The sequence below is a fragment of the Mytilus galloprovincialis genome, chromosome 2, assembly GCF_965363235.1.
Source record: "Mytilus galloprovincialis chromosome 2, xbMytGall1.hap1.1, whole genome shotgun sequence".
NCBI lineage: Eukaryota > Metazoa > Mollusca > Bivalvia > Mytilida > Mytilidae > Mytilus > Mytilus galloprovincialis.
This window is the reverse complement of record NC_134839.1, coordinates 37,891,400-37,904,533: the sequence shown is the minus strand read 5'-3', so window position 1 is coordinate 37,904,533 and position 13,134 is coordinate 37,891,400. Positions and strand designations below refer to the sequence as shown.

The 13,134-nt window shown below is 32.5% G+C and overlaps 1 long non-coding RNA gene across 1 annotated transcript; it reads right to left on the bottom strand.

Annotated features, from left to right (window-relative positions):
• Positions 1–581: 581 nt before the first annotated feature.
• LOC143062233 (uncharacterized) lies at positions 582–4,332 on the bottom strand. Its single transcript, XR_012974623.1, has 3 exons — positions 4,248–4,332; positions 1,225–1,270; positions 582–693 (listed from the first exon to the last, which is right to left on the bottom strand). It is a non-coding gene; the product is annotated as an uncharacterized LOC143062233 (long non-coding RNA).
• Between the last annotated feature and the right edge of the window lie 8,802 nt (positions 4,333–13,134).

Here is a 13,134-nt window from a genome sequence, read left to right as displayed (position 1 = left end):
AAATTCTAAAATAACGACTATCTTAATAAAATGAATGGAAAATCAATGAACCATGACTTATCATGTTTATATAGATATGAGCTACTACTAATACAACTGTGTACGAAACATCAAAACAATACCATTAGTTATTTATTTTTTAATAAATTACTTAAGCTCAACCAAACAGCTTGCTCTTAATTTTTTTTTAGCTATTGCTGGAAAAAGAGGCAAACCCTCCTTTTTGTAATGAATAAAACCCCATAACTAGGAAACATAAAAATAAAAAATTGATAAAAATAAAAATGAAGCACCAAACTTACAAATTGATGATTTGAAGTGTTTTGAGTTAAGAGTCTGAAAACTTGAAAATCACTCTTTTTGGAATGATTAAAACCTCAATTCTCTAAAACTTAATATATAAAAAAGATAATAAATGTAAGAAAGAACATTTCAGTTGATATAAACAATTGACCAAAGTTTTTTGCAAATTGGTTAAAGTATTTTTAAGTTCATATCTGACATGTTGACGACAGACAGACAAGGGTATAGCATAATATGTCTTGTAAACAGGATGATAAAAATAACTATTATTATTCTACTTGCATAATTTATTGTTGACTCTTTTCTGGTTGTGTCTTTACATCTTTGAAATCATGTTTATTTAATCCAAAACACATGTTATAAGGTCCAATGAACTTGTGTTGTGAAAATCTAAAAAAAAAAAATCTTTTGTTTACAAACACATACTTTCATATCAAAAGATACAGAGAGATGAATATCAAGTAAACATGTATATTTCACAAATAGACATACCAGTCTATAATATATAATATAAAATATAATTATGAAATAAAGCAACTGAATTAAATAAGTTTTAAAAGTTGTCGAACATAATTAATTTTGCTGCTCTTCTTCTTCATGTTCTTTTAATTTTGTTTCACTATAATCCATGGTAGATAACTGCTTGTCCTCCTTTAACTCATCATTGGAACTCTGAAGTTGTTCAATCTGTTGTTTTAGATGAAAATTTTCCTGTTTTAGATGACATACTTCCAGCCTTTCATTTTTTTCCTTACTCTCATACATTTGAAATGCATGTTGTATTTGCTGTGACTCATTTTTAATAATCTTTCCCAGTTCCCTAAGATGATCAGTTGAGGTATTGAAAAAGATTCCATGTTCATAAGGAATTTTGGGTAGTTTGGCTATGCAGCCCTGTAATTGATAGGACATAGCAATTACCTCTTCTGATGTCCTCCTCAGATTTTCAACTGATTTCTCCATTTCTCTGAAATGGAAAAAAATACTTTTAAGGAGAATAACTCTGGAAGTGGTCAATTGACAATTTTGATCACGTGAGCCTTGGCTTCGTGTTGAAGATGTACCTTAACCTAAATCGTTTACTTTTTATAAATTGTTACTTGATTGGAGAGTTGTCTCATTGCCATTGGCACTCATACCACATCTTCGTATATCTTTATACCTGAAAACTGAGAGAGATACTAATTATGCTATTAAAATAGATGCAAGGTTGGGCGGTAAATACCACCCCTGGTATTTACCAGTGGTATTTATTGGTATGAACCGCCCCAGATAAAACTCCCCAAGTGGTCAATACTGGCAAATACTGGTCAATTGAAATTTCCATGGTTGTTTTTACTATTAATTGAAGTAAAAACTTAATACAAAGTTAAACACATGTTAAATATATACTTAAACTGTAATTTTTATGCATGTGTCAGCTTATAAAATTAATGAATTTGATGTTTTTTATTCATTTAATACACTTATTCCTACTAATTTAGTTATTATGAATTATGATATTGTATACTTAAAATATATATATAAAACAAGAATGTGTCAAAAGTACACGGATGCCCCACTCGCATTATCATTTTCCATGTTTAATGGACTGTGAAATTGGGAAAAAAACTAATTTGGCCTTTAAAGTAAAAAGATCAACCAATCATTGCCAATAGGCATGATAGGGGACATGTGTACTAAATTTCAAGTTGATTGGACTTTAGTTTCATCAAAAACTACTTTGACCAAAAACTTTAACCTGAAACATACATGTAATAAGTTAGAGCAGGCCCGATTTTCATTGAATGTATACATAATATTTCTGTGGTCATCATTTTGTCGGATTAAAATATTTGATCAATACCTTTGCGTGTGCCTTTAAAATTGGCAGAATTAATACTTTTGCAATTACATGTATGTTCTATTTGTAAGAATAAGTGAAAAATGTGCATTACGCAAAAAAAAACCTGTTATACCATGTATACAGTATATATTCCTAGATAATCTACCTTTTTAAGAATTTAAAGGATTATGGATAATCTTATGCATGCGTTATGAAATAATGTAAAACTTTATGTCATTACTTCAGTTACAATTGTTTAGGTGGTTTTTAACAGAAATGACAACATTTTAGTGCATGCTTTTATATTAACACCAAAAAAAAGTGATATTTGCATACAGTGCAATTTCTACCAAAAATAAATCAATGAAAATGGGGCATTTATTTAAATAAATTTGGTCATGTTGGTACAAATTTCCATCTTCAATGATGTTTTTCTATAAAATTAATGCAATATGATGACTTACATTAATCCATCAATCACTCATTGGCACATATATGTAGATGTAGTGTAATGGTATCTGGCCAGGTTTGCAGATACACAATGTACATGTAGCTGTTTCCTAAGAATTTATCAAAATGTTCGATTTGTTCGTTTATTTCCGTAATCTCAAATTCAACCGAGAATGAGAATATTGTAGGCGCCACAAGGTGGTGTGTAAATAAGGTGCCATGTTTCATGCTACATTGTAATTAATACGTTGTTTAATTGCACTACCCCTCAGGACAATAGTTGCACCTCGGGACAAAAAAAATATTATTCCTCTCATACCCAGTCAATAAGTGTTTTATTATATCGAAAAAGACAACCGACAATAAATTGCAGTGATAAATGAACCATCGTAATATTTAAAAGAAGAAACCAAACCAGAACGTTTACAACAGTGAAATTTTTTTAACCAGTCCAATAGGATGAATAGTTCAACATGTTCAAAGCTAATGTAATTTGCAAAATAATGAAAATATTGTGTACTTATTTTATATAGAAAATTACAACTGAGGCATAATAATGTATACTTATTGAGTGGAAAAGTAAGTTTATTGGACAGATGAAGCAACTATTGTCCTGAGGCGTAGCAAAAGTTGTATCCGATGGACTAAAAACATGATAAACTTGCTATTCTACGAATATCCAGTCTGTAAGTGTTTTATTATATCGAAAAGACAACAGACAATAGAAGGCCGTGAGATCAAAAAGAAGAAAAAAAACAAACCATAATGCTTACTTCATAGATACATCAGGAGCCTCTGGCCTTTGTTAGTCTTGTATTATTTTTAATTTTAGTTTCTTGTGTACAATTTGGAGTTTTGTATGGCGTTCATTATCCTAAATTAAGTGAGATTCTGTCAACGTTTTAAATTGTGTTGAATAACTCTTTATTATGTTTTGGGAAGTGTATTTGCGATAACTTTTTTTCGTTGACTTGTTTCAAAATAAAGTGAATTTCTGACTACATTTTTTTTTTGGTGTGTTGATTTTTTTTTTAATAATGTTTTGATTATAATAGTGTATTGCTATATTTTATTGTTTCATTGTTTCAGATCAAAGGGACGAAGCTGTTAAAAACAATTATCTTTTGTGTTTTTCATTTAAAATCTTCAATGTTTTACTCATACCAAGCCAAATACATTCAGTTAAACCAATTTAAAACAACAATCATGATTTTGCAATTATTCTGAGGGAATTTGAATTAAAATTGGATGCGAGCGTGTAGAGTGTGAACAGACCTTGGGTGCGAACGTGCAAGGTGTAGGGTGCGAAGTGTATTGGGTGCGAATGGACCTGATATCAATTGAACACATGTTGGTGACATTCTGTTACAAGTCTGTTCTATGGTCGGGTTGTTGTCTCCCTAACACATTCCCCATTCTTAATTTTTTGTATGTTCAATTGCCAATATTTTATTACTATTGACAAAACGTCTGTGATAATTGTTTGTTATAATTGGCAGGTTAACAATCCATACGAACCCCTAAAAAATATTTAATCCATACGAACCCCTAAAAAATATTTTCTAGAAGTTCGTATCCATGACAAATGATGTGTCTGTGGGCATATAATAGATTTGACTTCACGTTTCTGGAAATGCGGTGCTGGCCATATATTTTTCGTGTTACTCACCTTCTTTTTATTCTGGGATGAACTAATATATATGTAACAAATATTAAACAGTTGAATTTTACATGTGTGTATTAGCGGAAGTTTTGGAATGGAGTGTAAATGCAAAAGCAAACACGGAAACACACGTTTTATTCCGTAAAATTATGTCCTGCTGTTTACGATTTAATATGATCTGCGATGCAAACTATACAAATAGTGAACGCATTTACAAGAATGAAATGAAATGCATAGCTACACATTAACAAGATCAATAACAAAGATAAAAAATTTAAGAACAATTATAAAAAGTCAAGAACAATATAACACTGTTGGGATTGGACCTTTATCACAATATCGGGACTCCGGGATCGGGAGGCTCTGGATTTCGGAATTGATCCCTTCGGGATCTGGGAATTATTTTTTACGAATTTCGGGACCTGGGTATTTAGTGTTTTTAAGCCCGGGATTTCGGAATTTCGTGTTTTTAAGTCCAGGATTTCGGGATCAGGACCCTCCTACCCTCCCTCTTTTGGTGTTTTATTTGAAAGAAAGATACATGAAGGTTTGGGTGGGGCTTAAATGATTAAAGAATAATGCCCTTAAAAAAATGAAGATTAAAGAATAACGGGCAAAAATCTAAGATTCGAGAAATGAGTGGTTTAATTTTTTAAAGATTACAGAAAATAGGGGTTAATTTTTTGAAGATTAGAGAAAAAAGGGGTGAAATTTTAAATGTCTACAGAAAAACAGACACCCCCCATCCACACCCTCATACCCTTACAGAACTGAAATGTTTGCAGCAGATCTGGTGCAAACTTGCTGCAGGTCTGCTGCAAACAAAATGCTTGCAGGAACCCTTTGAATAATGTTTGCAGATGTTCGCAGCTAGCTGCAAACCTCCTGCAAACGTTGCAGCTTTTTGCTGCAAGCTTGCGGCAAGGTTGCAGAAACAAATATGTTTGCAGTAAGATTGCAGGAAAAACTAGAATATAAGGATTTTTTGCAGCTAGATTGCAGTAAACTTTGACAATTTTATATGTTTGCAAGAGCATTGCAAGAAACTACATAAAACGACTGAGCATGCCTATTGGTAACTTCCTGGAAGATAAAGATTTGAAATTTGAAAATGTTGGTGATGTTTGTTTCATGATATATATTAGTGTTCAGGGAGGCATTATAGTTTGGCAATTAACAGATTAGTTTTTAAAGACATTATTTGTAAGTACATATTCATCGTAGAATGTTAACTTAATAAATTCATTCCCTCCACAGATATCTGCATGAGGTTTAAAATACATTTTCAAATAATATGTAACCATGCAATATACAGTACGTACTCCCTCATATGCTTAGGTATCATAACTTACAAAATATATGTAAGTCTAGTTGAATTTTGTGACAATTTTAGTATACAATCAATGACATATACATGCGCAAAGTAAATTTCAAATAAATCTTTTTAACTTTAGATTCATGCATGTAATTCATTTGAAAACGTACCTGGAATTAATTTAGCTTATTAGACATGTTAAAAGGTATAAACTTATGCTATGATAATTTTTCAAATGAGAAAGTAATTGAATTATTTTATGAATGGATGGATGTAACTTTTTTAGAATTTGCTGTGTAATATAGATAAAATGATATGTACACAACATGAATTTGGTTAATTGTATAACTGATTGATTTGAATAAAAATGTTTGCAGCAGGTCTGCAGCAAACACGCAGGAGAAAGATTAATTTGCATAAATATGTTTGCAGCAGGTCTGCGGCAAACACTCATTTGTATATAAATGTTTGCAGCAGGTCTGCAGCAAACACGCAGGAGAAGGATTAATTTGCATAAATATGTTTGCAGCAGGTCTGCAGCAAACACTCATTTGCATATAAATATTTGCATGCAGCAGGTCTGCGGCAAACACTCATTTGCATGGTAAATTGTTTACAGCAGACCTGCAGCGTATTTGCAGCAAACACGGCGCAAACACGGACTATATGTTCGCTGCAAGTCTGCAGCAAGTTCGCAGCAGACTTGCAGCAAATGTTTGCAGGAGGCTGATTTTTTCAGTAAGGGTACAGCAATAAGAAGAAACTTACATAAATCAAAACATTGAGATATATGTCCCTATATTAGAAATGTCCATGACAATGGTGGAAATGGTGGAAATTCCAAATTCATAAGTGAAATCCACATATCATGCATATGTTTGACAACATTTGATAAAAGTTAAATAAGTTTGGACCTTTTTGATTTTTTTTTAATTTTTGCAGTTTCCTTGGTATCTTTGGCCATTTTGAAAATGTCTAACTCAAAATTGAAGCCTACATTATAAGCTAGGCAATATTTGTTTTGAATTTGTAACATTTCTATTTTTTTTCATTTTTTGCAGTTTCCATGGTTACGGCGGCCATTTTGGAAATTGCAAACTCAAAAGTCAGGTCTACATAAAAAAAGCAACATTTGATATAAGTTTCTTTAAATTTGAAGCATTTAAAAGTTTTTCATATTTTTGCAGTTTCCATGGCAACGGAAGCCATTTTGTAAATTCCAAACTCAAAAGTCAAATGTACGTAAGCCAGGCAACATTTGTTATAAGTTTCATTAATTTTAAATCATTTTGAAATTTTTGCAAATTTTTCCTGTTTCCATGACAACGGCGGCCATTTTGAAAATTCCCAACTCAAAAGTGAAGTCTACATAAGTTAGTCAACATTAGTTATAAGTTTCATTAAATTTGAAGCATTTTGAAGTTTTTCATATTTTTGCTGTTTCCATGGCAACGGCGGCCATTTTGAAAATTCTAAACTCGAAAGACAAGTCTACATAAGGTAGGCAACATTGTTATAAATTTCATTAAATTTAAAGCATTTTGAAGTTTTTCACATTTTGCTGTTTCCATGGTAACGGCGGCCATTTTGAATATTCCAAAGTCAAACCACCGCTGCAATTTATTCCCTCCATAATCGTATACCATTTAATGGCATTAGAAAAAAATTAACATTGATGTTCTGGAATGTTCTGTGAAAATTCAAAGTTTTGACCTTTTTGCATTGTTTCCATGGTAACAACAGATATTTTGAAAATTCCAACGACAAATTCCACGTCTTCCAATGTTGCTCATCGTTACTGTGAAGTTTCATGAAGTTTGGAACATTTTGGGATTTTTGAATTTTTTGGAGTAGTTTCCATGGCAACATAGTAGTTCCAATGAGTGCCAAAATCACCCAACACCTGTATATAGTGGGCACCTACATTGTATTTAAATATAATGGTTCTGAGTTCAATCATATCACAATAGTTCACCTACACAAAAAACTGTATTTTTCCACATTTGTGTAGTTTCCATGGCAACGTCAGCCATCTTGATGATGCCATACCCCGTTTGCACAATTTCATATAGTGGACTACATTATGGCATAGTTTCATCAATATTGTTCAAGCCAATTCCGAGAAATAGCATGGACAAAATGTGTGGAAGAATAAAAATAATAAAAAGAAAAAAAAGAAACGTAGAATAACAAGATGTCACCCCAACTCCGTTGAGGGTGCCATAACTAGATTTGTAATTGCTAGCAATAACAGATGGCACCCTCGTCCCCCCATTGCCAGGCGAGCGGCAGCCATTTTGAAAATTTCAAAGTCAAAGAGTGCATCTACACATGCAAGTCATCATTTTTGTAAAATTTTATTAAGTTTGGAGCATTTTGAAATTTTGGACAATTTTGCTGTTTCCATGGTTACGGCAGCCATTTTGGAAATTTCAACTTCAAAATGCAACTCCGCACGTCAGTCACTATTCCTGTAAAGTGTCATCCAGTTTGCAGCATTTTGATTTTTTTTGGAAATTTTTAACATTTGTCCTGCAACCATGGTTACAGTAGATAATTCCAAAATTCTAAAAGCAGACATCTTATTGCCACATGTCATGTTATATATCAATGAAGTTTCATTTACTTTGTTCCAATACTCACTGAGAAAATGCAGATTTTATGCATTTTTCCATAGGGTCAATGCAAAACTTGGCCCCAGTTTCCATGACAACGGCGGCCATTTTGGATTATCAAAATATTGTTTTGACATCTAAGCGTACCGGGTAACATTTTTATAAAGTTTCATCCAGCTGAGTGTTATAACGAAAGAGTTAGAATTTTTGATATTTTAGCTGTTTCCATGGTAACGGCAGCCATTTTGAAAATTCCAAAGACAAATTGGAAATCAGCACATGTCAGTTACCATTCCTGTGGAGTTTCTTCCAGTTTGGAACACTTTGATTTTTTTAGCATTTTTGCTGTTTCCATGGAAACGGCGGCCATCTTTTACCATTCCATACCAAGGTGCACAACTTTACATGGGGGTCCTCATTATACTAAAGTTCCATCAACATTGGTCCATAGGATTCCGAGAAACACGACGGACAAAATGTGTGGAAGAAGAATAAGAAAAACTAGAATTGCCATTGCAAGCAATAGCGGATGTCACCCTGGTCCACCAATTGCCACTAAACAGCAGCCATGGTAACGGCAGCCATTTTGGAAATTTCAAAGTTGAATGCCGCATCTAGATTTACAAGTTAACATTTCTGTAACGTTTCATATATTTTTGAAGAGTTTTCAAAATTTTGCTATTTTTGAACAGTTTCCATGGCAACATTTGAAAATTCCGAAGTCATACTGCCGCTTCATATTGTGCTCCCAATATTATACCATCATATAACATTTAATGGCCGTAGAATTAATTTAACCCTAATGTTCTGGAATGTTCCATGAAATTTTTCATATTTTTGCTGTTTCCATGGCAATGGCAGCCATCTTGGAAATGCCAACCCCCGATTGCACATCTGGACATGAGGGTTAACATTATGTTGAAGTTCCAGCACCATTGGTCCAAGCAGTTCCGAGAAATAGTCTGGACAAAAAAGTGTGGAATAATAATTATAAATAAAAAAAAGAATGGAACAATAACAATATGTCACCCGACCTCCGTCAGGGTGACATAAAAATAAAAAAAACAAAAAGAAACGTAGAATAACAATATGTCACCCAAACTCCGTTTAGGGTGCCATAATTAGTCTCCTACCTGTCAATTCAAAGTTGACAAAAATCACAAAAATTAACAAAAGATTATAATTCAGGGTTAAAGAAAAGTATTACTTGAATATATATATAACAGTTATAATCAAATATTAATATGAAGATCATTATAAAATGATGAATATACATGTATGTACAATATCTTTTACCAAGATAAAAGGTATATAATTGTATTATATGTCTCTGCTTAGGCTAATGATGACTTTTCAATACTGTAACAGTTTATTCTTTACTGAAGTAGACAAGCTTAAAGTAACCAAACCATTTTAGTATGTTAAAAATTTATCAAATATGAACAAAGAGGTTAATTTAATGACCAAAAACACAATTTTAGATTTTTTTCATTGTAATCGGAATGTAATCAAAAAGTAATCATGATTACAGGGTATTTTGAAAAGTAATTGATTAAATTAAATTACATGTAATCAGATTTTTGGCTGATTAATGATTACACTGATTACTTGAAAAATTGTAATCAATTACAGCTGATTAACGATTACAATTACAATTACCCCAAGTCTGCTTCTGCATATACCTATTAGTCTTATTTTTTATATCAATTTGAAGAACCAAATAACATCAACAAGGAGTGACATTTTCTAACATCGTTTTTTAAATTTCATTCTTATTACGAGGTGGAAAGACCTTCAATTGTTCTCTGAAAATTGGTTTTTAATTTCTATTTATATTTCTAAATGTTTCAAGAGTCTTCGGGTTTTGTTTTTGTTTTAAGAAATGTAATTTTTTGATTTCGTTTTATTAATAACTAGAGGCTCTAAAGAGCCTGTGTCGCTCACCTTGGTCTATGTGCATATTAAACAAAGGACACAAATGGATTCATGACAAAATTGTATTTTGGTGATGGTGATGTGTTTGAAGTTCTTACTTTACTGAACGATTTTGCTTCTTACAATTATATCTATAATGAACTTTGCCCATTAGTAACAGAGAACTATATTTGGTAAAAATTTACATATATTTACCAAATTAATGAAAATTGTTAAAAATTGACTATAAAGGGCAATAACTCCTTAAGGGGTCAATTGACCATTTAGGTCATGTTGACTTATTTGTAGATCTTACTTTGCTGAACATTATTGCTGTTTACAGTTTATCGCTATCTATAATAGTATTCAAGATAACCAAAAACGGCAAAATTTCTTTAAAAATTACCAATTGGAGGGCAGCAACCCAACAACCAGTTGTCCAATTCATCTGAAAAATTCAGGGCAGATAGATATTGACTTGATTAACAATTTAACTTCTTGTCAGATTTGCTCTAGATGCTTTGAATTCATAGTTATAAGCCAAAAACTGCATTTTACCCCTATGTTCTATTTTTAGCCGTGGCGGCCATCTTGGTTGAATGGCCAGGTCATCGGACACATTTTTCAAACTAGATACCCCAAAGATGATTGTGGCCTAGTAGTTTCAGTGGAGATTTTGTAAAAGATTACTTAGATTTATGAAAAATGGTTAAAGATTGACTATAAAGGGCAATAACTCCTAAAGGGGTCAACTGACCATTTTGGTCATGTTGACTTATTTGTAGATCTTACTTTGCTGAACATTATTGCTGTTTACAATTTATCTCTATCTATAATAATATTCAAGATAATAACCAAAAACAGCAAAATTTCCTCAAAATTACCAATTCAGGGGCAGCAACCCAACAACCGATTGACCGATTCATCTGAAAATTTCAGGGCAGATAGATCTTGACCTGATAAACATTTTTACCCCATGTCAGATTTCCTCAAAATGCTTTGGTTTTTGAGTTATAAGCCAAAAACTGCATTTTACCCCTATGTTCTATTTTTAGCGGTGGCGGCCATCTTGGTTGGTTGACCAGGTCACGCCACACATTTTTTAAACTAGATACCCCAAAGATGATTGTGGCCAAGTTTGGATTAATTTGGCCCAGTAGTTTCAGAGGAGAAGATTTTTGTAAAAGATTAATTTAATTTATGAAAAATGGTTAAAATTGACTATAAAGGGCAATAACTCCTAAACGGGTCAACTGACCATTTTGGTCATGTTGACTTATTTGTAGATCTTACTTTGCTGAACATTATTGCTGTTTACAGTTTATCTCTATCTATAATAATATTCAAGATAATAACCAAAAACAGCAAAATTTCCTCAAAATTACCAATTCAGGGGCAGCAACCCAACAACCGATTGACCGATTCATCTGAAAATTTCAGGGCAGATAGATCTTGACCTGATAAACATTTTTACCCCATGTCAGATTTGCTCTAAATGCTTTGGTTTTTGAGTTATAAGCCAAAAACTGCATTTTACCCCTATGTTCTATTTTTAGCCGTGGCGGCCATCTTGGTTGGTTGACCGGGTCACGCCACACATTTTTTAAACTAGATACCCCAATGATGATTGTGGCCAAGTTTGGTTTGATTTGGCCCAGTAGTTTCAGAGGAGAAGATTTTTGTAAAAGTTAACGACGACGGACGCAGGACGACGACGGACGACGGACGCAGGACGACGGACGCCGGACGCAAAGTGATGGGAAAAGCTCACTTGGCCCTTCGGGCCAGGTGAGCTAAAAACCTATATATCATAAAGACAAATATGCAACTTACATAAGGCAAAAGCATTGAAAAGGGTTTACAACTTGATGGGGTCATAAAACAATTTCCTACGTATCTTTTCGATCCTTTGAACTATGAAAATCATGCTTTTAATGTTATCAAATATTGTATTTTTTTATGATTTTCAAATAAATTTGAATATCCAACCGACTGCTAGATATTGGATATTGAATATCGAATATCGAATAACGAACCGGATGCTAACTTCACATCCATGACATAATATAAATGTATTTTTATGTGTGTTTTACAGTCTCTCATAACTCAATTTAGAGACAGTGGTTCTTTTATTAATTGATCTGTTAATATTACATGGTGTTAAATATCAAATGTTTTAAAGAGTTGAGACTCTAATAAATTGTTTGTTGTTGTTGCTGTGATCAAAAACACGAAGAACTGCATAAACATTTTGTAGTTATGAAAGAATATATTAATCAATATTATGGTAACACAAATTCGTGTGACGTCTGTGTAAATGATTAGTTATGATACAGTTATTAATTTAGAATAAATGAAGGTCAGGAAAGGATCAACTTTTTGATTTATCGAATCAAGAAGTCCATCAAAGGAAAAAGCGAAAAACAACTGCAACATTCCTGACTTCGTACAGACATAAGTGTTATATACTTTGAAAGCAGACCTTAATTTATTGGAAATGGCTTCCGTTTTTGTTTTAAGTTCATAGTCCTTTTGAAAATATTGCCATGATATCTATCGAAAGAGCCATTGTATTACATGTTTCAGTCGAGATGTATAATTTGTTTCAGGCCTATTTACTGTTGAAAATAGTCTGCTAAGTTTTTCGGGGTATTTCAATATTTCAAAAACAAACGAGTACTTGAAATTAAAATGACGATAAGTTTGAAACTGCAGGTTTCAAGGAGACCGTTTCGCTCACTTAGCAGTTAGGCTTCCAAACTGTACAATGTAATACGAATATTTAATGAATTTTTTTTATTATATATAGTTTCTTTGTAATCAGCAGAAATGCAAATTGAATCGATTGATAATTTCATCATTTAACCTTTTTTGTAGATCTTGTGTTGCTGAGCATACATTGTTTTCCTGTAAAAAGTTTTTGCCTTTCTGTTATAGATTTAACGATAGATATAATGTTAAAACACTATGATGAATATAGTTTATAACATGGCATTTTTCATATCAGACCCCTTATCATGCCGCCCCAGGTCATGATATCAGCCCGAGA